General features: G+C 42.9%; 1 protein-coding gene across 1 annotated transcript in view; it reads right to left on the bottom strand.

Moving 5' to 3' along the window:
* The window catches only part of peak1 (pseudopodium-enriched atypical kinase 1), a 269,483-nt gene that overhangs the window by 97,050 nt on the left and 145,916 nt on the right, over positions 1–26,517 (bottom strand). Inside the window, exons 3-4 of the mRNA XM_084169057.1 lie at positions 22,941–23,023; positions 18,762–18,892 (exon numbers count right to left, since the gene is read on the bottom strand). The gene's annotated coding sequence lies outside the window, so the exon portion shown is untranslated. The remainder of the gene's footprint in view (positions 1–18,761; positions 18,893–22,940; positions 23,024–26,517) is intronic.

Genomic DNA, 26,517 nt, shown 5'->3' with positions numbered 1-26,517 from the left:
TAGAGATATCTGGAACTCACGTGTGAAAAGGTAAAAATTGTTACAGTGCACTCCATGCATAGGAATCACATCTGTCCATCCGGACCATTTGATTGTGGTGACTGGATGGTACGTCAAAGAGAAGTGCATTGGAAATGTAGGAATGTGCCTGAGGGGTTGCAGAGGGGTAGAGTTATAGAGTCAACCTCAGTCACCCCTCATGCTCTGTGTTTGTGTGTGTGTGCCTTCTTTGTGTATGTCTGTCTGACTGTTGTTTTGTGGGCAGCCCACAGGCAGACATAAGAATGCTACAGTTGTGTGAAGACTGCAGTGGGACTGCCATGACTCTCCGATGACACACAGACATGCACACAGACACCCAAAAAACCTGCTTAACCAATGCTGTCTATAACCAGGGTGTCAGCATACATCTCCTCTCAGTAACAGGACAAGCTATAGTGTGGCAGTCTTCTTGTGGCTAATTCTACTTAATTAAAGGGTGACATATACAATCCAATAAACACAAAGATACACAATGTGAGAGAGGTTTACTTCATTAGAACTCAGACTATTTTGTGGGGAAGTTTGAGAGTTTCTCCCTCTCTCTGTTGATATTACATATGATGCTCCACAATACACTGGCAGGAGATGTGTAGCTTGGTCTGGGCAGAGTTTCCCATTCAAAAAGGAGACAACATTGACAGAAATAGTGCCCATCTGCTGGTGATTTGATAATACTTGGTTCTCTATGTTTGTGCCAGGCAACATCTCACACCTGCTGCATCCCTCCACCCAGCCAAGACTGCCACTCCGATTACCGATGGAGATTAAGATTTAGAAATACTAAGGGTTTATTAGAAACACTATGTTAAGTTATTAGTTATGGCAATGCCAGTTTGAGGTTCATACACTAAAATACATAATAGATCGGGCTACCAATGAGATTATGTTTTCCAAGCGATTCCAAGGTGTTGGCACAGGGTTGATATTCCGATGGCAAAACAAGTGTGAATCTCTATTTTCTCTCTTTCATTCATTCTCCTCCAACTTCTACCATTCATTTACATCAAGGGATGCTGGCTTTCTCCCTCTCCTCCCTCCTCCCTCCCTCCATTTCCCTCTCTCCCCCATCTCCCTTTTTCCTCCCTCCCTCTCTCCTCACTCCCTCCATATCCCCCCTTCTCCCATCCATCTCCCTCTCCCCCCCTCTCTCCTTTATGGCTGGCTGAATCGACATGACAGAGAAATACTCACTCCCTGGGAGATAAAGCATTTGCGCTGTCAGTGGTGGACTGTCTGTATGTCATGTTGCATTTACCAGCCAGTAAATTCCATCCAGAGGCTGTCTGTGGCTAGTGATAATATAAGGCAGCCCCAGCCCCACTCTTTTTCCTTCCTCTGGGAGCTAGTGTTAGCCTCGCCTAGCCACCTTGGTAGGGGGAACGGCAAAATCGATAATGGGGTATGTGTGTGTTTGCATGTGTAATATGTGTATTGTAGCCAAAAGCAACATTCATGTAGTGTATGTGTGTGCGGAAGCATGCAAGCTGATTGTGTACTTCAGGAGGAACCAGGCTGGACACGCCCCCATCCTCATCAACGGGGCCGCCATGGAGACGGTCAATAACTTCAAATTCCGCGGCATTCACATCTCAGAGAAGCTGAAATGGTCAAAACACACTGACACCGTGGTGAAGAAAGCACGACAGCGACTCTTCAACCTCAGGACGCTGAAGAAATGTAGTGTTCTACAGGAGCACCATCGAGAGCATACTGTCAGGCAGCATCACAGCTTGGTACGGCAACTCCACCGTCGCAGACCGCAAGGCGTTTCAGAGGGTGATACGTGCAGCCGAACGCACCATTGGGTGCACACTGCCTGCCCTACAGGACACTTACAACACCAGCTGTCGCAGGAAGGCCAAGAAGATCATCAAGGACCCCAGCCACCCAAGCCAAGCCCTGCTCTCCCAGTACAGGAGCATCATGGCAAAAACTGGAAGAATGGCCAATAGTTTCTACCCTCAGATCATCAGGCTGCTGAATAGCCACCACTAGTCAGCTACCTGCACCTCCCTTTCCCCCACTACTCCCCCTACGGACATTCTCCCCCCCAATCCTACTCTTGAGATGTGTGACAGAACTCACATTTTACATCAAAGGGAGATTTAGACAGCACTTCAAATTATACTTTTGATATCACTTTAGGATCCAATGCTAACTTCCTATGGTCAGGTTCTCCTCTGGTATATTGGATGTCAATTCAGTTCTGCCCTAAACAGCTATTTTTTTCAAAATGACGGTGCAGAAGCGGCCATGACTTTTCACTGTGCAAAATGCTGTATTTATGTTGGTTGGTGATACGGATTCGTAAAAGTTCTTGCACTTTGAAAGTGGTGATGTACAGGTGAGTGAAATAAGTAAACAGCAGATATACTGTATGTTTGGTGTTGTTGATGTTTGATGATGTGAAACTTGGGGATTAGCTCTCAGTCCTGTCATGTCATGATCACCGGGTTGATACAGGCAAGCACATCAGCAGTGGAGCAGTGTTTAGCTGTAGGCCCTATATAGTCAACTAACTACAGTGAGGGGAAAAAGTATTTGATCCCCTGCTGATTTTGTACGTTTGCCCACTGACAAAGACATGATCATTCTATAATTTTAATGGTAGGTTTATTTGAACAGTGAGAGACAAAATAACAACAAAAAAATCCAGAAAAAAGCATGTCAAAAATGTTATAAATTGATTTGCACTTTAATGAGGGAAATAAGTATTTGACCCCTCTGCAAAACATTACTTAGTACTTGATGGCAATCCCTTGTTGGCAATCACAGAGGTCAGACGTTTCTTGTAGTTGGCCACCAGGTTTGCACACATCTCAGGAGGGATTTTGTCCCACTCCTCTTTGCAGATCTTCTCCAAGTCATTAAAGTTTTGAGGCTGACGTTTGGCAACTCGAACATTCAGCTCCCTCCACATATTTTCTATGGGATTAAGGTCTGGAGACTGGCTAGGCCACTCCAGGACCTTAATGTGCTTCTTCTTGAGCCACTCCTTTGTTGCCTTGGCCGTATGTTTTGGGTCATTGTCATGCTGGAATACCCATACATGACCCATTTTCAATGGCCTGACTGAGGGAAGGAGGTTCTCACTCAAGATTTGATGGTACATGGTGCCGTCCACCGTCCCTTTGATGCGGTGAAGTTGTCCTGTCCCCTTAGCAGAAAAACACTCCCAAAACATAATGTTTCCTCCTCCATGTTTGACGGTGGGGATGTTGTTCTTGGGGTCATAGGCAGCATTTCTCTTCCTACAAACACGGCGAGTTGAGTTGATGCCAAAGAGCTCCATTTTGGTCTCATCTGACCACAACACTTTCACCCAGTTCTCCTTTGAATCATTCAGATGTTCATTGGCAAACTTCAGACGGGCCTGTATATGTGCTTTCTTGAGCAGGGGGACCTTGCGGGCGCAGGATTTCAGTCCTTCACGGCGTAGTGTGTTATCAATTGTTTTCTTGGTGACTATGGTCCCAGCTGCCTTGAGATCATTGACAAGATCCTCCCGTGTAGTTATGGGCTGATTCCTCACCGTTCTCATGATCATTGCAACTCCACGAGGTGAGTTCTTGCATGGAGCCCCAGGCCGAGGGAGATTGACAGTTATTTTGTGTTTCTTCCATTTGCAAATATTCACACCAACTGTTGTCACCTTCTCACCAAGCTGCTTGGCGATGGTCTTGTAGCTCTTAGGTCCACAATCTTGTCCTTGACATCCTTGGAGAGCTCTTTGGTCTTGGCCATGGTGGAGAGTTTGGAATATGATTGATTGATTGCTTCTGTGGACAGGTGTCTTTTATACAGGTAACAAACTGAGATTAGGAGCACTCCCTTTAAGAGTGTGCTCCAAATCTCAGCTCGTTACCAGTATAAAAGATACCTGGGAGCCAGAAAGCTTTCTGATTGAGAGGGGGTCAAATACTTATTTCCCTCATTAAAAATGCAAATCAATTTATAACATTTTTGACATGCTTTTTGTTGTTATTCTGTCTCTCACTGTTCAAATAAACCTACCATTAAAATTATTGACTGATCATATCTTTGTCAGTGGGCAAACGTACAAAATCAGCAGGGGATCAAATACTTTTTTCCCTCACTGTAGTTGGTTGTTTTGTATTGTTTCTAACGAAGTAATTCACATGGAAACGACCAAAGCTGCTCGCTAACTAGCTAGGTAACTGTCAGGCTAGCTAGAAAAGTTGTGGCTGTAAATGACAACCACCTAACTAGCCACGAAATAGAGTAATTTGTGTTTATTTGTTAGACTTAGGTTATGGTTTGTCATGTTTGCTAGTTACAGATATTCATAGGCTATACCTTGCCTCGTTTTCCTATAATTTGACAGCTTGCTTAGCTGTCGTGTTATGGTAGAAACCCGCGCAGTGGAGCTCCACTGATATTGAGTTACAGTTAGGGCTGTTACGGTAACCGTATTACCACCACACCGGCGGTCACGAGTCATGAAGGCAGTCAAATTCCATGTGACCGTTTAGTCACGGTAATTAGGCTTCTCCAAACTCTGATGCTGCTGATGGTCATTAGTAGCCTACCAAACAGTAGCCAACTGCCTGGTACCCCGCAATCTATTGTCCCTCTAATCACTCTGACATCAATGCAAATGTAATGTGTATGTATAAAATATATATATTGCAAAAGTAATCGAAATGTAGCTGATGTTGCACAACACTTCTATAGGCTATGCAATTGCGTGAGAAAACAGAGTGATTGCCTCTATTAAAAAGAGGAGGATCCCATCAGCTTTCTAGGCCTACTATATTTATTTCTCAACCTTCCTAATATTAAGCACATTGCTTCTCTTTAAAACAGGAGTATAGCCTACTTGGCTCGCATGAAAATGAACCACGGAAAAGCGTCCTCCATTCGCTATTTAAGTGCATAGATGACATGTATTTTGTTTAGATCAGCTTAATATTGCAGATGACATGTATTTCTTTCCGCTACCCCGTTTCGATACAGGTGCATAATAATGGTCCATTCAAAATCAAAACTAATTTCACACATATATTATTTTCTATTGTAACGACAAGATTAAATCAAGAATAGTGTGATGGGTGACAATATTAGCTCATCACTTGTGAATGATATATTATCACTTGTGAATGATGCCCAGCTTAAGGCAAACAGCGCATGCTTTTCATAGTCGAACACCTCATGTATCCTAGCCCATAGGCCTATATGTTTGTATCACAACTAAAGTGGCCAACTAACTTCTTAAAATGAAGCACATTAATCCGTTTTACAAGAGGTGTAGAGTCTAACTGGCATACATACTGGCGTGAGTTCCAAGTTTGGGGAAGATAATTCTCACCATAAATATGTACCTTTCTAATAAAAGCATTATATGCATAATCACACTTGTGGTCACTTTTGAGAATGGTGTTTTCCTACTCATGGAACATGCGTGCTTATAGCCTACTGCTGTGTGCACATTGCTGCACTTATAATGTGAAGAAATTGCCTAATAGTTAACAACATTTTAAGCTAAACGTTCTCATCTGTTGCGTCAGGCTCATTGCTTAAAACAGTATTTTTGATGCTAGTGGTTGTATTAATTTGGGATCTATCGCATCCCACAACTGTCCCAGACTATGTTTGGAATATTTATTTCTCACACAGAATAGGTCAACTTTTGAACTATGGGGGATAGTAGATTGACATAGACTAATGCTTTTGCTGTTCTTTAGGCCTAGTCTTGTTGGCTGATGTAAAGTAAATGTGGACAGTTCTTCCTATATCTTCAATATGCCCTCGGAATTTTTTTATTTTATTTCACCTTTATTTAACCAGGTAAACCAGTTGAGAACAAGTTCTCATTTACAACTGCGACCTGGCCAAGATAAAGCAAAGCAGTGCGATAAAAACAACAACACAGAGTTACATATGGGGTAAAACAAAACAAAGTCAAAAATACAACAGAAATAAATATATATACAGTGTGTGCAAATGTAGCAAGTTATGGAGGTAAGGCAATAAATAGGCTATAGTGCAAAATAATTACAATTAGTATTAACACTGGAATGATAGATGTGCAAGAGATGATGTGCAAATAGAGATACTGGGGTACAAATGAGCAAAATAAATAACAATATAGGGATGAGGTAGTTGGGCGGGCTAATTTCAGATGGGCTGTGTACAGGTGCAGTGATCGGTAAGGTGCTCTGACAACTGATGCTTAAAGTTAGTGAGGGAGATAAGTGTCTCCAGCTTCAGAGATTTTTGCAATTTGTTCCAGTCATTGGCAGCAGAGAACTGGAAGGAATGGCGGCCAAAGGAGGTGTTGGCTTTGGGGATGACCAGTGAGATATACCTGCTGGAGCGCAGACTACGGGTGTGTGTTGCTATGGTGACCAATGAGCTAAGATAAGGCGGGGATTTGCCTAGCAGTGATTTATAGATGGCCTGGAGCCAGTGGGTTTGGCGACGAATATGTAGTGAGGACCAGCCAACAAGAGCGTACAGGTCACAGTGGTGGGTAGTATATGGGGCTTTGGAGACAAAACGGATGGCACTGTGATAGACTACATCCAATTTGCTGAGTAGAGTGTTGGAGGCTATTTTGTAAATGACATCGCCGAAGTCAAGGATCGGTAGGATAGTCAGTTTTACGAGGGCATGTTTGGCAGCATGAGTGAAGGAGGCTTTGTTGCGAAATAGGAAACAGATTCTAGATTTAACTTTGGATTGGAGATTCTTAATGTGAGTCTGGAACGAGAGTTTACAGTCTAACCAGACACCTAGATATTTGTAGTTGTCCACATACTCTAGGTCAGACCCGTCGAGAGTAGTGATTCTAGTCGGGTGGGCGGGTGCAAGCAGCGTTCGGTTGAAGAGCATGCATTTAGTTTTACTAGTGTTTAAGAGCAGTTGGAGGCTACTGAAGGAGTGTTGTATGGCATTGAAGCTCGTTTGGAGGTTTGTTAACACAGTGTCCAATGAAGGGCCAGATGTATACAAAATGGTGTCGTCTGCATAGAGGTGGATCTGAGAGTCACCAGCAGCAAGAGCGACGTCATTGATATACACAGAGAAAAGAGTCGGCCCAAGAATTGAACCCTGTGGCACCCCCATAGAGACTGCCATAGGTCCAGACAACAGGCCCTCCGATTTGACACATTGAACTCTATCTGAGAAGTAGTTGGTGAACCAGGCGATAAGGACGCGTGCAGTTGTGTCCCCGATGTGTCGGACTTCACTTGTAGCCTGTGGGAAAGACCCAATCACGTGACTGAGAGCCATGTGAGTGAGAGGTGCTTCGGCACGCAGCCAGGAGAAGGGAATTATAATGATTATATTCAGCCCAAGTGCACAACGGCCACTGGCTGCAAAAGGCATGGATTTTTTTAGGGGGCATTACGGCCTCACAAAGGGGATGCAGCCGGGAAATTTGAGGCATTATGAAGTGCATGTCAAATTGTGAATGAGAGACTGATGAAGTGTGTACAGCCTGCAAAAAAACTAAGCAGAGCTCATGCCTTTCATGCAACTTTTTTCAAATCATCATTGGAGTCGCATCATGCAGCCTTTGAATGTATTAAAAATCAAAACATATAGCCCAACATTTGTATCACAACAAAAGTTACATTAATAACTCTAAATTAAGCATACAGGAGTACCTATTTCTTTGTTAACCGCTCAACACAGAATAGCCGTATGTGCTCACTCCCTCAAATCGTTTGGAGAAAATATATTTTCTATTTTATTCAGCTATGTTCAATGGTATACTTTATTCTATAAAATACTATAAAATAATGCCATGGAATTCTAAGCAAATTGTATCTGCTAAATGAACTAGTGTAGCCCACAGCCATATGGCATAGCGAGATCAGGGCCTAACATAAGGACAACTCAGAGTATGCTATTATGTTCTTCTGAAAAAGACTACATTTTCTTCATATCATTTTTCTTTAGACCTGTCTAAAATAAATAATAGATTTAGGCTAGATTACATGGATTTGTTAGACTTTTTTAAATGTAGATGTTCCAAAGGTCGGCATCAGTTGCTTGTAGGCTATGCGTGGAAACCAGGAGATGCTAAATGTGTTTGTTAATTAAGAGTCAATTACCGTGAGACCGCCAGTTATTTCCTTGACAATCACCAGCTGACAAAATTTCATGACCGCCACAGCCCTAGTTACAATGATATTTGTTTACATACTCAGCTAACAAGTTGCTTGTTTAGTACTGTTTCTACCGGCGCTATTCATGTGGAAACTGTCCCAGCTTCATAACTAATAAGCTAACATGAACTAACTCTGTAGTTGTCTGCAAGAAAACAAGAGTTGAGTGGAGGAGGCAACATTGTGCTTCCCTCGTGACGCTGTATCTTGATCATCTCAGCTAACTAAGTCATGGGTCTTGAAGTGTGTGTACCATATACAGCCTTTACGGTTATAATCTGACCGTGCTGTTCATCTGTGAACATATTTACGAGCGTCTTTTTGTGTGCTCTATCCTGTCTGATTATCCATCAGTCTGACAAACATATATGCACACAATGAACTGAGGAACAATCTGACCACTAAGGGCTTTATAAAATAATTTTGATTGATTGATTGAATGCAAGTGCTGTATAGCTTCATGATGATAAATCTCCTGAGTGGCGCAGTGGTCTAAGGCACTGCATCGCAGTGCTAACTGTGCCACTAGAGATCCTGGTTCGAATCCAGGCTCTGTCGCAGCCGGCCGCGACCGGGAGACTCATGGGCGGCGCACAATTGGCCCAGCGTCGTCCAGGGTAGGGGAGGGAATGGCCGGCAGGGATGTAGCTCAGTTGATAGAGCATGGCGTTTGCAACGCCAGGGTTGTGGGTTCGATTCCCACGGGGGGCCAGTATAAAAAAAAATATATGTATTCACTAACTGTAAGTCGCTCTGGATAAGAGCGTCTGCTAAATGACTAAAATGTAAAATGTAAATGTAAATGATACTGTATATGTGTGTGTGTTTGATTGAATGAAAGAAAGTGCTGTAGAGCGTCATGATTTAGTTTAGTTTATTAGGAGCCCCATTAGCTATTGCACTTGCAGCAGCTACTCTTTCTTGGGTACCACATGATGATAATGTATACTGTGTGTGCGTGTGCCTGTGTGCGTACGTACGTAATGGGAGGTGTGTTGTAACTGTAACACAATTTATTATGGAAACCCCTAAGAGTTGATTATCAGAGTATTGATGAGAAAAAGGAAAAAGAGCGGAAAGGAGAGAGATTATGATCCTGAACACAATTGTATCCTATTTGTTCCTCTGTTCCTATCCCTCTCTCTCACGCTCCCTCTGTTACTCTGTTCCTCCTAGGTCAGTGAAAGCGAGGGAAGTGATGTGGAGAGTAGGGAGGAGTGGGGCGAGAGGAAAGTGGAGAGAGCAAAAAGGAAAGTGGAGAGAGGAAAAGGAGAGTGAAGAGGAGGGAGAGTGAAGAGGGAGAGGAGAGTGGAGGGAGAGGAACATGAAGAGGAACATGGAGAGGGAGAGGAAGAGGGAGAGGAGGAGGAAGAAGCAGAGGGAGTGGAGGAAGCAGAGGGAGAGTACACCAGAAAGGGGAACCTACGTTTCCATGGAGTATGTCTGGCCCAAGTCCCACCATTCACCCTTGTACCACACAGCCTGGGCATAAAGTGAAAGCGGCAGGGGTTTTGGAGTTGATTTTAAAAGTGGTAGGAGTCTGTTTATTATTTTTTTGATCTCGTGTTTAACACCAACCTGTCCGCCACCACATCCAATGCCTCCCTATCATGGTTTGGCACGTTTGAAGAGGAGACTACAGGTCTACTGACGCTGCCCTCCGGGTAACATACTTTGCAGTAGCTAGCAAAATGCAACGCAACCGCTTTGAGCAGCTACAGTGAGGGAAAAAAGTATTTGATCCCCTGCTGATTTTGTACGTTTGCCCACTGACAAAGAAATGATCAGTCTATCATTTTAATGGTAGGTTTATTTGAACAGTGAGAGATAGAATAACAACAAAGAAATCCAGAAAAACGCATGTCAAAAATGTTATAAATTGATTTGCATTTTAATGAGGGAAATAAGTATTTGACCTCTCTGCAAAATATGACTTAGTACTTGGTGGCAAAACCCTTGTTGGCAATCACAGAGGTCAGACGTTTCTTCTAGTTGGCCACCAGGTTTGCACACATCTCAGGAGGGATTTTGTCCCACTCCTCTTTGCAGATCTTCTCCAAGTCATTCAAGTTTTGAGGCTGACGTTAGGCAACTCGAACATTCAGCTCCCTCCACAGATTTTCTATGGGATTAAGGTCTGGAGACTGTCTAGGCCACTCCAGGACCTTAATGTGCTTATTCTTGAGCCACTCCTTTGTTGCCTTGGCATTTTCAATGCCCTGGCTGAAGGACGGAGGTTCTCACCCAAGATTTGACGGTACATGGCCCCGTCCATCGTCCCTTTGATGCAGTGAAGTTGTCCTGTCCCCTTAGCAGAAAAACACCCCCAAAGCATAATGTTTCCACCTCCATGTTTGACGGTGGAGATGGTGTTCTTGAGGTCATAGGCAGCATTCCTCCTCCTCCAAACACGGCGAGTTGAGTTGATGCAAAAGAGCTCCATTTTGGTCTCATCTGACCACAACACTTTCACCCAGTTCTCCTCTGAATCATTCAGATGTTCACTGGCAAACTTCAGACGGGCATGTATATGTGCTTTCTTGAGCAGGGGGACCTTGCGGGCGCTGCATGATTTCAGTCCTTCACGGCGTAGTGTGTTACCAATTGTTTTCTTGGTGACTATGGTCCCAGCTGCCTTGAGATCATTGACAAGATCCTCCCGTGTAGTTCTGGGCTGATTCCTCACCGTTCTCATGATCATCGCAACTCCATGAGGTGAGAACTTGCATGGAGCCCCAGGCCAAGGGAGATTGACAGGTCTTTTGTGTTTCTTCCATTTGCGAATAATCGCACCAACTGTTGTCACCTTCTCACCAAGCTGCTTGGCGATGGTCTTGTAGCCCATTCCAGCCTTGTGTAGGTCTACAATCTTGTCCTTGACATCCTTGGAGAGCTCTTTGGTCTTGGCCATGGTGGAGAGTTTGGAATCTGATTGATTGATTGCTTCTGTGGACAGGTGTCTTTTATACAGGTAACAAGATGAGATTAGGAGCACTCCCTTTAAGAGTGTGCTCCTAATCTCAGCCAGAAATCTTTCTGATTGAGAGGGGGTCAAATACTTATTTCCCTCATTAAAATGCAAATAAATTCATAACATTTTTGACATGCATTTTTCTTGATTTTTTTGTTGTTATTCTGTCTCTCACTGTTCAAATAAACCTACCATTAAAATGATAGACTGATACTTTCTTTGTCAGTGGGCAAACGTACAAAATCAGCAGGGGATCAAATACTTTTTTCCCTCACTGTAGGTAGGTATGTGCACTTTTCGGATCTAAATTCAACAAATGAGACAGACAAATTACATAAAGTAAGGCTTTTCCTCCAAATCTTGCAACACAATTTCCCCAACCTATTTCACCCCTGGCAAGCCCTCTCCGTGGATGAGGCAATGATCAAAACTGACGGTAGACTTTTGTGGAAACAGTACATGCCGAAGCGAAGAAACCAGTGAAGTGGGGGATTCAAATATGGTGTCTGTGTGACTCATTGACTGGTTACTGGCTTGCTTTCAATTTGCACACAACTGAAGCAACTGAGCTCAGCTTAGCCTGGAGAGTTGTAATGGAGCTCATGAGAGGCTATCTAATTGTCACACCACCATCTTTACGCAGACAACCTTTTTTCATCCATTCCTCTGGTGAGAGACTTGCTTAACACCAACACCTATTATTGTGGCACAGTATGGCCCAATCGTAAGAACTTCCCTAAGGCTATTGTGGAGGGCAAGCTCCAGAGAGGTCAGTGTGAAATGGCCTGCAAAAGAGACGTGTATTTTCTGTCCACAAACAGCTCAGGTAAGGACATCCTGAAACCAGTGTCCAAGTTCAGGCAGAACAAACTTAAAGTATATCTGTTCCAGAGCTTGTAACGGATTACAACAAGAAAATAGGCGGGGTTGACCATCTTGACCAACTGAGGAGCTATTACAATATTGGACGCACAGGCAGAAAATGGTGGAAGTATGTGTTTTGGGGGATGCTCAACATTGCCATCATAAATGCGTACATTTTGTGGGGGACCCTGCAAAGGCCCCTTCCCAGAAACCACAGGCCCTGGTCCCTGAAGGCATTCAAAATGCAGCTTATGCATTCACTTGTGATGGCTACAGTGGCAGGGAGAGGGGAGCCAAGAGTGTGGCACCAGGTGGTGTGGACCGAGTTTTTACTCCTAATTTTAAAGCAGGCCACTCCCTGGTGAAGTTTGAAGGGTGCAAGAGAGGGTGTGTGGTGTGCATCTGTAGCGGACGCAGGGCAAAGAGTGGGAGATGTGTAGAAACCCCCTTTAGGTGCTCTACGTGTTCTGTGCAGAAGTTCCATGACATGTTGTAGGCTAAATGCAAACACTAATGTGACAGTGTGAAATATGAATTTGTCCTACAAATCTTTAAAAGTTGTTGTGTTTTGTATCTTCTCTCTGTATCTCTCTATCTAATACTTGTTGCATTCACTGAATTGTTGTCAAATTAGGCTACTATTTGTACATTTGGTGTCAAGCCTAGTCTGAACTAAATCTTACTGAGATTAGAGGTATCCATAGAGGTATTTAAAACCATATTATAATCTCCCACCATAATAATAGAGTATTGTATTGCTTGTAGGGTTGATCAATTATTAAATATATTTTCAAAGAATCGTGTTTATGGTCCAATAACATATTTAAAATCCATCTATCTACCTTGAGGATCTGTTTTGACAATTTGCACATTCAAATCAACATTTCTGTTAATTAATATTATCACCCCTTTTTAATTTCTTTGCCCATGGGAGAAATATATTTAGCCCCCCCAGTCCTTTTTCCACACAACTTCATCTAAAATTGTTGAATGAGTTTCCTGTAAACAATATATATTATATTCCTTCTCTTTGAGCTAGGTAAATATTGTTCTTCTTTTCTTATTATCTGCTAAGCCATTACAATTATAAGTTGGTTGTTGATCATTGCTAGACAGGCATTTCCAAGTCTTGCCATACATTTTCAAGCCAATTTAAGTCAAAACTGTAACTAGGCCACCAAGGAACATTCAATGTCGTCTTGGTAAGCAACGCCAGTGTATATTTGGCCTTGTGTTTTTGGTTATTGTCCTGCTGAAAGGTGAATTTGTCTTCCAGTGTCTGTTGGAAAGCAGACTGAGGTTTTCCTCTATGTTTTTGCCTGGCTTAGCTCTATTCCGTTTATTTTTAGCCTAAAAATCCCAAGTCCATGACGATGACAAGCATTCCCATAACATGATGCAGCCACCACCATGGTACTCAGTGATGTGTTGTGTTTGTTCCAAACATAACACTCTCTATTTCTTTGCCACATTTCTGCTGTTTTACTTTAGTGCCTTATTGCAAACAGGATGCATGTTTTGGAATATTTGTATTCTGTACAGGCTTCCATCTTTCACTGTCATTTAGGTTAGTATTGTGGATTAACTACAATGTTGTTGATCCATCCTCAGTTTTCTCCTATCACAGCCAATAAACTCTGTAGCTGTTTTAAAGTCACCATTGGCCACATGGGGAAATCTCTGTGCGGTATCCTTCCTCTCTGGCAACTGAGTTAAGAAGGACGCCTGTATCTTTGTAGTGACTTGGTGTATTGATACACCATCCAAAGTGTAATTACTAACTTCACCATGCTCAAAATGATATTTTTATTTTACCCATCTACCAATAAGTGCCCTTTCTTTGCGAGTCATTGGAAAACCTCCAATGATACTGTAAATCCAAAAATGAGAACTGGCATTCCCATTCTACGAGCGGTGTCATTGCCAAACAATGCTTGTTCTGTCTATTTTCTGATTCCTTTTACAAAACAATATTAAGATTAACATAAGGTTAACATGGGTTACAACATTTAATATTTCCCGGTCTCAATTACATTTTATTTTCCAACTATCATCGGGGGGGCTGCTATCCAGGGAATTAAAATGCTAGTACAACCCATTCCCTGATGCTGCTCTAAGAGTCACGGGATACATCCCGTCACCAAGCCTCTTCAATAGAGGTTTTAGTTCAAATCATTATGCAAGGTGGAGGTTAGAGGACAAAGTATATTAGCATACCAGCATTTCAGACAGCATTGATACTCATATAGTACACAGTCCAATACGACTATGTCACCTAATAGTTTACAAGGGACGTTGCAAGGCACAGATACACTGTTGTGTAATACCAACAGAAACAAAAACAATGCCAATCACTGTTAGTAGTCATAAAATAGGTATTATCAGAGAATGACACAGTATTGTAGGACAGCAATTCCTTTCCCTAATGAGAGTCTGCTGTAAAGCTAAAACAAGCCACATAAATGACAAAAAAAGTGAGCGAGAGAGAAATAGGCAAACTAAGAAACAGTGGTCTTGTTCCACATTCAACACTATTGACCGCAGCCAGAGTGTGGCTGGATGTACTGAGAACTCCTCAGTAGTCTATAGGGCTGAGATAAAAGTGCCAGGCTTAACTCCTCTATCGATGTATCACAGCACTAAATGTCCCACCATATAATCTTTATTGGCTCGCTGGGCAGTAACGCATATTATTGATGATCCACAACAGTAAGCGCTGTAATAGATTGTGTGCAGTGTGATGTACTGTAGTGAAGGGCCGGTTCTCTCTCTGTGTGTATGTGTGTGTACTACCTACACAAATCAGTGTTGGTCTAATAATGCAAACTGAAGGACAATCAACATGTAGCACTGCTGCTTCTCTTACAAAGACATTTGCGGTGGAAAGCTTCATTTTTGTCACTGTATGGACACTCTTTGTAGCAGCAACAAGGTTTCTCAGATGTGTTCCCAGAGGGTGCTTTTTCACGCTGGATTTTCTCTAAATAGATTTACAATGGAAGATGCAGAGGGGATTCAACACAAGGCTTGCTGTGGCAAAAATAAACAGCCAGTAGCTAGGTTTCCATCCAATTTGCGACAGATTTATATGCGAATATTCTCAAATCTGCATAAAACAATATGCACATTTTCCCACCAGAGATTTGTTTCCATCAAACTGACTTTATGCGGATAAAAGCCTGTGAGTGATGACGTAGTGCACATCCAAATCATTTTGACCGTTAAACTCCAACATACCGAATGAAAAATACAAGTTAAATGGGTTTCCATCGCATTTTCAACTCTACTGGTGGTTCTCTCACAAAAACTGTTGCGTTACATAGAGAATGTGCCCACTTTGGTCTTGGCACATGCACTCTAGCCAACAGCTTGCAGATACAGTGGGGGTAGGCTACCTACATTACGAGATTATTATGGATAAGAGCGATATTATTTGTATTTGTCAAACAGCAGCCAAGCATCGATCATGACGTCACTAGAATAAGACCATCAATATTTATTGGAAAGGAGCATCAAGCTCATCACCTTGCACAAAGTTCATAACTTATTTCATCTGTAGCCTATTAAACCACATGCTTTCCCAAGACATAGTGGGAGGACCACACAACATATCATCGCGTGACTCCAACTTTACTTTGATATGATGGTAATTATATAAATATTTGCGCATAAAGGTGTTTCCACTGCCATTTCTTGCATAATACATTTTACAGAGACAAAAAGATCCCACCATGTCAAACAAACAAATTGTCTGTAGGCATTTATAAAATTGTACCGGCATTTCCTGTTTCCATCAACCTGGTCGTGACTTTTTTCACGTGTCAGGTAATTCATCCCCATGAAATGGTTGGATGGAAACGTGCTTAGTGATACACAGAATCATAGAAACACTTATATTTCTACTGTTGTTTCCTTTCGTTTGTCATCCACCCATACAATAGAAATAAGTAAATAAACGTTCCTACAACGTTAAGTAACGTTCCAACGTAGTCCCAAACGTTCAGGGAACGTTCTGAAAACTTGCCATTTTAACTTTCTTAAAACGTTCCCACTAAAGTTCTAGCAATTCGAGGTAACAGATTGTTTTTGGGGTATATGGTCCGTACCCCTGGAAGGGTTAATGGGCCTTCTACGCCTGTTTTCCTCCCTTCTCCCCCCTGGCCTCTCTGCCACTCAATGAGAAACAGAGCAGCCCTGCATTCTTCAGATTCTAAGGCATTTTGTCTTGCCGGGAGAGAGAGCGAGAGAGAGAAGGAAAGAAAGTGCATTCCAGTGCTGTGTGCTGTTGCGGAAGGTCTGGGAGTTATACCAGCAGAGCGGGGGGAAGATGCATGCTGCCCCGGGGACACACACCAGCCGGCAGCCAGAGAGCAGACAGAGAACAGGCCGTACTAAGAGATGTGTGAGCGTAGTACACTCAGACCAACACACGCACACACAAGCATACACGCACAGATGCACATAAAACGCACGCACGCACGTGCGCGCACACACAAACTCAAAGCACACACATTTTTCTGTAAACAAACAGACACTTAAATACCTCAAACGACGAGTAACATCAGTATAGTAGAAAAATGATTACAGAAATATTCAAATTTCTTCAAGTTCAGTCGTGAGTCCTCATGACTCACTCAAACAGCTTTCCCTTTAATGTCTTAATCCACTGAGCACAACTACACCATATAAACCAGGGGAGACAACCCCCAAACCACCCAGTTTTCAGAATGCATAAAAACATCCACATTTTACTATAGTCCCCAAGACCTTTGAGTTTTATGCACAATGAAGGGCAAGACCTCCACATGAACTGTCTTTCTTAACCAGCGCTGAATACCTCTCCTATAGCAACAGATGTCAACAGAGGCTATTCTTTCAGACTGGCTCTAGTTGCGTCCTTAATAAGATACCCTGAGAGATCTTCACTGATGCCAGGCTTCAATCTTCAGAACCAAGTGCAAAAAGCAAAAGCGCTTGTGTGTGTGTGTGTGTGTGTGTGTGTGTACTTACTGGTGTTTGTGTGAACTGTGAGAGCCAAAATAATTGTCGCCACGCCAAAAGCATATGGGACATAAACAAATATTTCTGCCGAGGTGCACACTGAAGATGCTAGAAAAGTCCATTTTACTTTCCCTTTGCAAACAAAATGATTAATGAATAGAAAGATCAGACAACCACATAGTAGTATACAGTGCATTCGGAAAGTATTCAGACCCCTTGACTTTTCCCACATTTTGTTACGTTACAGCCTTATTGTAAAATGGATTAAATAAAACATTTTTCTCATCTATCAACACACAATACCCCATAATGACAAAGTGAAAACAGGTTTTTAGATTATTTTGCAAATGTATTTCAAATACAAAACAGATACCTTATTTACATAAGTATTCAGACCCTTTGCTATGAGACTCAAAATTGAGATCCTTGAGATGTTTCTACAACTTGATTGGAGTCCACCTGTAGTAAATTCAATTGATTGGACATGATTTGGAAATGCACACACCTGTCTATATAAAGGTCCCACAGTTGACAGTGCATGTCAGAGAAAAAACCAAGCCATGAGGTTGAAGGAATTGTCCATAGAGCTCTGAGACAGGATTGTGTCAAGGGGAAGGGTACCAAAAATGTATTGCAGCATTGAAGGTCCCCAAGAACACAGTGGCCTCCATCATTCTTAAATGGAAGAAGTTTGGAACCACTAAGACGCTGGCCGCCAGGCCAAACTGAGCAATCGGGGGAGAAGGGCCTCGATCAGGGAGGTGACCAAGAACCCGATGGTCACTCTGACAGAGCTCCAGAGTTCCTCTGTGGAGATGGGAGAACCTTCCAGAAGGACAACCATCTCTGCAGCACTCCACCAATCAGGCCTTTATGGTAGAGTGGCTAGACGGAAGCCACTCCTCAGTAAAAGGCACATGACAGCCCGCTTGGGATTTGGCAAAAGGCACCTAAAGGACTCTCAGACCATGGAAAACAAGATTCTCTAGTCTGATGAAACCAAAATTCAACTCTTTGGCCTGAATGCCAAGCGTCACGTCTGGAGGAAACCTGGCACCACCCCTACGGTGAAGCACGTGGTGGCAGCATCATGCCATGGGGGTGTTTTTCAGCGGCAGGGACAGGGAGACTGGTCAGGATTGAGGCAACGATGAACAGAGCAATCATTGATGAAAACCTGCTCCAGAGCGCTCAGGAACTCAGACTGGAGCGAACGTTCACCTTCCAACAGGACGACCACCCTAAGCACACAGCCAAGACAACACAGGAGTGGCTTCGGGACAAGTCTCTGAATGTCCTTGAGTGCCCCAGCCAGAGCCCGGACTTGAATGCGATCGAACATCTCTGGAGAGACCTGAAAATAGCTGTGCAGCAATGCTCCCCATCCAACCTGACAGAGCTTGAGAGGATCTGCAGAGAAGAATGGGAGAAACTCCCCAAATAAATGTGTGCCAAGCTTGTAGCGTCATACCCAAGAAGACTCAAGGCTGTAATTGCTGCCAAAGGTGCTTCAACAAAGTACTGAGTAAAGGGTCTGAATACTTATGTGCAAACATTTCTAAAAAACAGTTTTTGCTTTGTCATTATGGGGTATTGTGTGTAGATTGATTAAAAAAACTATTTAATCAATTTTAGAATAAGGCTGTAACCTAACAAAATGTGAATACTTTCTGAAGGCACTGTACATATCTCCCTGGCATATTACATAATTTATGCAGCGGCATACAATACATTTTTGGACTCACCTTGTTGTGCTGTGCTCACTTGAACAGGAAGGTGGCGCGGCGGTCCTTCGTGGGCAAATTCTGTCATCAAACTTTGTCATCAAAGTCTGGCATTCTCTGGATTTATGGTGCTTTCAAGACAACTGGGAACTCTGAAAAAAAACAAGGTCAAATCATGATGACGTCAGTGAGTTCCCGACTTGCAATTCCTAGTTGGATGACCGTTCAAAACGTATTTTCCCAGTCGGAGCTCATTTTTCCCAGTTGTCTTGAACACTGAAGTCTGGAATTTCCCAGTTCTGATTCCTTCCAAAACCACTTATTGTTGAATGTGTGATTTCCAACTTGTTGTGTTAGGCCTTGAAACAACATCCACAACAACCTGCTGTTGAACTACTTTCCTCAAATTGATCATCACATTGAGGTGAGTTTTAAAAGTAAGATAGGCCTACTGTTTTGATAAGAGTTTGATGTGATTTTCGATTGCATTTGCATTGATGTCAGAGTGGTTAGAGGGACAATAGAGCCCTGAGTACCAGGCCATTAGGACCTGATGGTAGTTAGTAAATTGGGTACTACAAAGGCATGTCCAGAGTGCATAAAATGAGAATACCATGACTCAATGGTCACATGGAATTTTACTGCGGTCATGACCCATGACTGCCAGTGTGGCGGTAATATGGTCACCGCAACGGCCCTATACAGGACCTCCCGCCCCCACCTACCGTCAACCAATCATGTCATTGCGGAACTACACGGAGCCCTCCGCATTGTTACAACATTTGGGAGGTGGACAGCAATGAGGTACGGAGCTCAATTTGGCCTCTGGAGGCAACGCAATTGCGTCACACCCTCCGTAAGAATGCTTCTGTCCGTTCGTTTTATATGCTTTAGAATGATAATTCTGGTTTTGGTGGGAAATACGGGTTTACCTGGGAGAAAATGTATTTATTCTCGGGATGGAACATTTATACCCTACTCTACGTCAACGCACACATGAAGTTAACACTGCTGCTCCTTATCAGTTCTATGGAACACATGAAGTTAACACTGCTGCTCCTTACTTATCAGTTCTATGGAACACATGAAGTTAACACTGCTGCTCCTTACTTATCAGTTCTATGGAACACATGAAGTTAACACTGCTGCTCCTTTGTTTACTTATCAGTTCTTTGGAATGTAAGGAGAAGAAGAGAATCAAAGACTGACATATTGCTGAGTCTAGCTTTTACAAAAGGCTCTGGGAAACGAGGCCCAGATCAGAGTGAATTTTAGCTTTAGGTCTAAAAACACTCACTGACGAACAGAGACCAAGGACACGTTTCACAGTGTTGTGCAAAAAGATTAATTTCTAACCTTGAGCCTAACTAAGTATGTGCTATATTTTCTCCCATAACTTGACATTTAAAATGTCAAGTTTTCACTACCGATTCGAGCCCCTTGAATCCAGCGTCAATTTGTCCACTCGTTTCAATTCACCATCCTCTCCATTTGTTCCAAATCGAGCTCAAAAGTGTGACTTTCTTTAGCCTTGGGGCATCATCAGTGCCTGACTGTATTCCTGTATGAGGAAGGAGCTTGGGTGGGTGAGTGAGTGAAATACTGTGTGGTCTTCCTCCTCTTTTACATCTCTCTGGGGAGAGCAACAGACTAAGGGCAGAGATCAGAGGATCTATGCATGATCACAGGATTGATGTTTTTCCAATGCCATGGCTGAAGTATGTGTGTGTATGTTTGTGTGTGTGTGTGTGTGTGTGTGTGTGTGTGTGTGTGTGTGGGGGGGGGGTTCACTATAGGAGTTTCATATTTTAATGGCAGGATGGAGAGCAGTCAGTAACAACTCAAATACGGCATGAGAGGCAGAGTGGAGCCGAGGTGAGATGGGTGAAATTTAGCTCTTTCCCATGGCACTGCCGAGACCCATAATGATGAGGATAATGGGAAAATAGGCCACCGTTCTTTTCAGTACAGACCCATGGTTATTTCAGTAATGACTAAACCACTTTGGCTATGGCTCTGACTGCCATACAGCGACGCTAGGCCAGTGGACTCCAGGGTATACAGGCTTTTGTACCAGCCCACACCTGATTCAACTAGTCAAGGACCAGACCTGATGCATAGCAAAAGAGATAAGCCATGGGCTTACTCAGGAGGATGCAACTTTACAAAATGTTAATAAATTGTATGCTACATTTTGTCATGTGCCAGTGCAATACTATTATATTATGCAATAAAACCACACATAGAGAGGGTTAATCATAGAAATAGAATGATTTACATTCGAATAGAGAGCTTCACACATCCTGTATACAACAGCGTATCTCTTTGACCTGGCAGGCTTCCCGGCCCCATTCTCTGCACATATTAAATTCTACGTGTCACAACACATGTATGAAATGTATCCAGACAGGTATCATTAAAATATTTCACACGCGTCTCATGATGAGCAGTTTGCTAGCAGTTAAGGGTTCACATGTTAATTCCCAGGCTGTTAATTCACACTTGGCAGTCTTGAGGAGCATGTTTTGGCTGCGGGCGGATTTGGACGTACGCTATACTATAGCTTCCCTCAAAACATAATTGCTGGGGGAAAAAACACAACTTACTTTACTTCTATATTACAAAGCACTAAGAATTAAATAATTGACCCACCTACTTCTAGAGAACCAAGCACCCATTTCAATTTCCAATCCCTTCCAATTCAGGTTTTTGCATTGGAGACCTTGCATTTTCAATGGAAATACACTCTATGCTCTTTGGAATACGGACATTGGGGAGGAATCACATTGCTCACGCTGTATCTGGGGGAGAAGTACAAACAATCCAAACAAAGCAGGAACGTTTTGCTCTCCTATCCGGACAAAGGCGGAGCACACAGTCCCATCTGAGGGAATGAGGGAAGCTGCCCTAGACACGAGACCCAGGATTCAAGTCTGTGTCTCTGTTTGGAGGAGGCACAGCAGATAGGAGGGCTCACATTCAACCTCCTGTCTCATACACTCTCAGCTCGCCAGGCTGACTGCAACTCTCTGGTTATATTGTCAGAGCTCTTGGATGTATACTACCGGTCAAAAGTTTTAGGACACCTACTCATTCAAGGGTTTTTCTTTATTTGTACTATTTTCTACACTGTAGAATAATAGTGAAGACATCAAAACTATGAAATAACACATATGGAGTCATGTAGTAACCCAAAAAGTGGTTACTACATGCTGGTTGAGAGAATGCCAAGAGTGTGCAAAGCTGTCATCAAGGCAAAGGGTGGCTATTTGAAGAATGTCAAATAGAAAATGTATATTGATTTGTTTAACACTTTTTTGGTTACTACATGATTCCATATGTGTTATTTTTTAGTTTTGATGTCTTCACTATTATTCTACAGTGTAAAAAATAGTAAAAATAAAGAATAACCCTTGAACTTTTGACTGGTAGTGTATGTGTATAGGATTTGTGTGTGTGTGTGTGTGTATGTTTCTGTGAGCATTTATCTGCAGAGCTGGTGTTATCCACAAATGTGTGTGTGTGTGTGTGTGTGTGTGCATGGGCTTGTGTGTGTGTGTCTCACTCTCAACAGCAGTCATTCACAAAATGTTAAGGGCAGCCATGGGATAAAGGTATTCAGGGATAATACAGTAACTAAAGGGAAGTTTCCCCACTGGCACAGACAAACAGTAACATCTGTGACAAGAGAAGCAGAGGTACTGAGTGCTGCACAAACACAGCCGAGCAGAAACCAGCCTTAGATGCAACACAGATGGCTGCTCTTTACAGTCTTCAGCAAACGGGCCTAGAGACATATGGACAAGCAGTTCGTTAGCTGTAGGGTATTAAAGCGAAGAGATAAATCACCAAAACAACCACAAGCATGGTGGCAAACAATTGTAGGAAAACATTTCAAAGCTGGGAATTTCTGGAGCTGAAATGAGGAGTGTGATTTTGTCCTCACCTATTGTAATGGTTGTTACTTTCTTGAGAAACTAAGATTTGTCATCAGAGATGAGAACACTGCTAATTTCCTGAAGGCATAGCGTGCAGGAATACTCTAGTGTTCTAGTATTCTAAAATATATCTTGGTTTTCTGGCCACACTTGCACACTTCACTATACAGCTAACGTAAGGCTAGACGGAGACACAGATGACTAGGGATCGTATTGCCGCAGACATTACAGCAGAGAGGAAGAGAGAGCGGAGACAACTTACAGTGTAATGAATCAGACAGCAGCCATGGACTCCCAGCTGCTCCCAGTACACGGTGGTCGGACCAACACTATCAATGCTGGAGTCTGTGAGGGAGTGAGGAAGCAGGACAGGGAATTGAAGGGAGAGAGAGAGGGAGGGAGAGGGAGAGAAGGAGGGAAAGAGAGATGGATGAAGAGGCAGAGAGAGAAGAGAGAGAGAGAGCTATTGTTATGTGCTTGCTTGAGATAACCATGTCAATCATTCAGACACACAGGGTGAGAGAACACAGATCAGAGTACAGATCATATTATACACCTCCTACATGTACGCACACACTAGCGCCCATATGTCATACCTAAAGAAAAACATTTGCCATGTCTTCAACACAAATACAACATTTCCCATCCATTTGGCTTATAGCTGAACCATTAGCTCCTAGGTAAGAGCCTGGTACGTGGTTGTTTACTGGAAACTGTCAGTTTGCCGAGAAACATTGATTTAAAGTGACAGGTATGGAGCCCCCATACAGTGCATTCGGAAAGTATTCAGACCCCTTGACTTTTTCCACATTTTGTTACGTTCCAGCCTTATTCTAAAATGGATACATTTTTTGTATACTTTTTTTTCTCCATCAATCTACACAATACCCCATAATGACAAAACAAAAACAGGTTTTTAGACAGTTTAGCAAATGTATTAAAAAATAAAAAACTGAAAATGTAAATGTACATAAGTATTCAGACCCTTTACTCAGTGTTGTGTTTAAGTACCTTTGAGACTTGGCACACCTGTATTTGGGGAGTTTCTCCCGTTCTTCTCTGCAGATCCTCTCAAGCTCTGTCAGGTTGGATGGGGAGCGTCGCTGCACAGCTATTTTCAGGTCTCTCCAGAGAAGTTCGATCTGGTTCAATACCGGGCTTTGGCTGGGCCATTCAGAGACTTGTCCAAAAAAACACTCCTGTACTGTCTTGGCTGTGTGCTCAGGGTTGTTGTCCTGTTGGAAGGTGAACCTTCACTCTAATCTGAGGTCCTGAGCGCTCTGGAGTAGGTTTTCATCAAGGATCTCTCTGTACTTTGCTCCGTTCATCTTTCCCTCAATCCTGACTAGTCTCCCAGTCCCTGCCGCTGAAAAACATCCCTACAGCATAATGCTGCCACCACCATGCTTCACGGTAGGGATGGTGCCTGGTTTCCTCCAGACGTGACGCTTGGCATTCAGGCCAAATAGTTCAATTTTAGTTTCTCATGGTCTGAGAGTCTTTAGGTTCCTTTTGGCAATCTCCAAGTGGGCTGTCTTGTGCCTTTTACTGAGGAGTGGCTTCCGTCTGGGCACTCTACCATAAAGGCCTGATTGGTGGAGTGCTGCAGAGATGGTTGTCCTTCTGGAAGGTTCTTCCATCTCCACAGAGGAACTCTGACAGGGTGAGTATCGGGTTCATGGTCACCTCCCTGACCAAGGCCCTTCTCCCCCGATTGCTCAGTTTGGCCGGGCGGCCAGCTCTAGGAAGAGTCTTGGTGGTTCTAAACTTCTTCCATTTAATAATGATGTTGGCCACTGTGTTCTTGGGGACCTTCAATGCTGCAGACATTTTTTGGTACCCTTCCCCAGATCTGTGCCTCGACACAATCCTGTCTAGGAGCTCTGAGGACAATTCCTTTGACCTCATGGCTTGGTTTTTGCTCTGACATGCACTGTCAACTGTGGGACCTTATATAGACAGGTGTGTGCGTTTCCAAATCATGTCCAATCAATTGAATTTCAAGTTGTAGAAACATCTCAAGGATTTTCAATGGAAACTGCACCTGAGTTCAAGTTCGAGTCTCAGAGCAAAGGGTCTGAATACTGTATCATTTTTTTTTGTTTTTTATATATTTGAAAAAATTTCTATAAACCTGTTTTCGCTTTGTCATTATGAGGTATTGTGTGTAGATTGATGAGAATTTTTTTTAATTTAATCAATTTTAGAATAAGGATGTAACGTAACAAAATGTGGAAAGAGTCAAGGGGTCTGAATACTTTCCGAATGCACTGTATATACAGCTTTGGATAAGCAGTTAGCTAATGGCAATATCACCCAGCTACGTGAGTGTAATGCACAATAAAGGAAAGAGAAAAGTCATTGTCAGTTACAGTGGGGGGAAAAAAAGTATTTAGTCAGCCACCAATTGTGCAAGTTCTCCCACTTAAAAAGATGAGAGAGGCCTGTAATTTTCATCATATGTACACGTCAACTATGACAGACAAATTGAGATTTTTTTTCTCCAGAAAATCACATTATAGGATTTTTAATGAATTTATTTGCAAATTATGGTGGAAAATAAGTATTTGGTCAATAACAAAAGTTTCTCAATACTTTGTTATATACCCTTTGTTGGCAATGACACAGGTCAAACGTTTTCTGTAAGTCTTCACAAGGTTTTCACACACTGTTGCTGGTATTTTGGCCCATTCCTCCATGCAGATCTCCTCTAGAGCAGTGATGTTTTGGGGCTGTCGCTTGGCAACACAGACTTTCAACTCCCTCCAAAGATTTTCTATGGGGTTGAGATCTGGAGACTGGCTAGGCCACTCCAGGACCTTGAAATGCTTCTTACGAAGCCACTCCTTCGTTGCCCGGGCTGTGGGTTTGGGATCATTGTCATGCTGAAAGACCTAGCCACGTTTCATCTTCAATGCCCTTGCTGATGGAAGGAGGTTTTCACTCAAAATCTCACGATACATGGCCCCATTCATTCTTTCCTTTACACAGATCAGTCGTCCTGGTCCCTTTGCATAAAAACAGCCCCAAAGCATGATGTTTCCACCCCCATGCTTCACAGTAGGTATGGTGTTCTTTGGATGCAACTCAGCATTCATTGTCCTCCAAACACGACGAGTTTACTTTTTACCAAAAAGTTCTATTTTGGTTTCATCTGACCATATGACATTCTCCCAATCCTCTTCTGGATCATCCAAATGCACTCTAGCAAGCTTCAGACGGGCCTGGACATGTACTGGCTTAAGCAGGGGGACACGTCTGGCACTGCAGGATTTGAGTCCCTGGCGGCGTAGTGTGTTACTGATGGTAGGCTTTGTTACTTTGGTCCCAGCTCTCTGCAGGTAATTCACTAGGTCCCCCCGTGTGGTTCTGGGATTTTTGCTCACCGTTCTTGTGATCATTTTGACCCCACGGGGTGAGATCTTGCGTGGAGCCCCAGATCGAGGGAGATTATCAGTGGTCTTGTATGTCTTCCATTTCCTAATAATTGCTCCCACAGTTGATTTCTTCAAACCAAGCTGCTTACCTATTGCAGATTCAGTCTTCCCAGCCTGGTGCAGGTCTACAATTTTGTTTCTGGTGTCCTTTGACAGGTCTTTGGTCTTGGCCATAGTGGAGTTTGGAGTGTGACTGTTTGAGGTTGTGGACAGGTGTCTTTTATACTGATAACAAGTTCAAACAGGTGCCATTAATACAGGTAACGAGTGGAGGACAGAGGAGCCTCTTAAAGAAGAAGTTACATGTCTGTGAGAGCCAGAAATCTTGCTTGTTTGTAGGTGACCAAATACTTATTTTCCACCATAATTTGCAAATAAATTCATTAAAAATCCTACAATGTA

This window comes from Coregonus lavaretus (assembly GCF_964263955.1).
Source record: "Coregonus lavaretus genome assembly, chromosome: 9".
In the NCBI taxonomy this organism is placed as follows: domain Eukaryota; kingdom Metazoa; phylum Chordata; class Actinopteri; order Salmoniformes; family Salmonidae; genus Coregonus; species Coregonus lavaretus.
The sequence above is the reverse complement of the archived record's forward strand: the minus strand, read 5'-3'. Positions and strand labels throughout refer to the sequence as shown.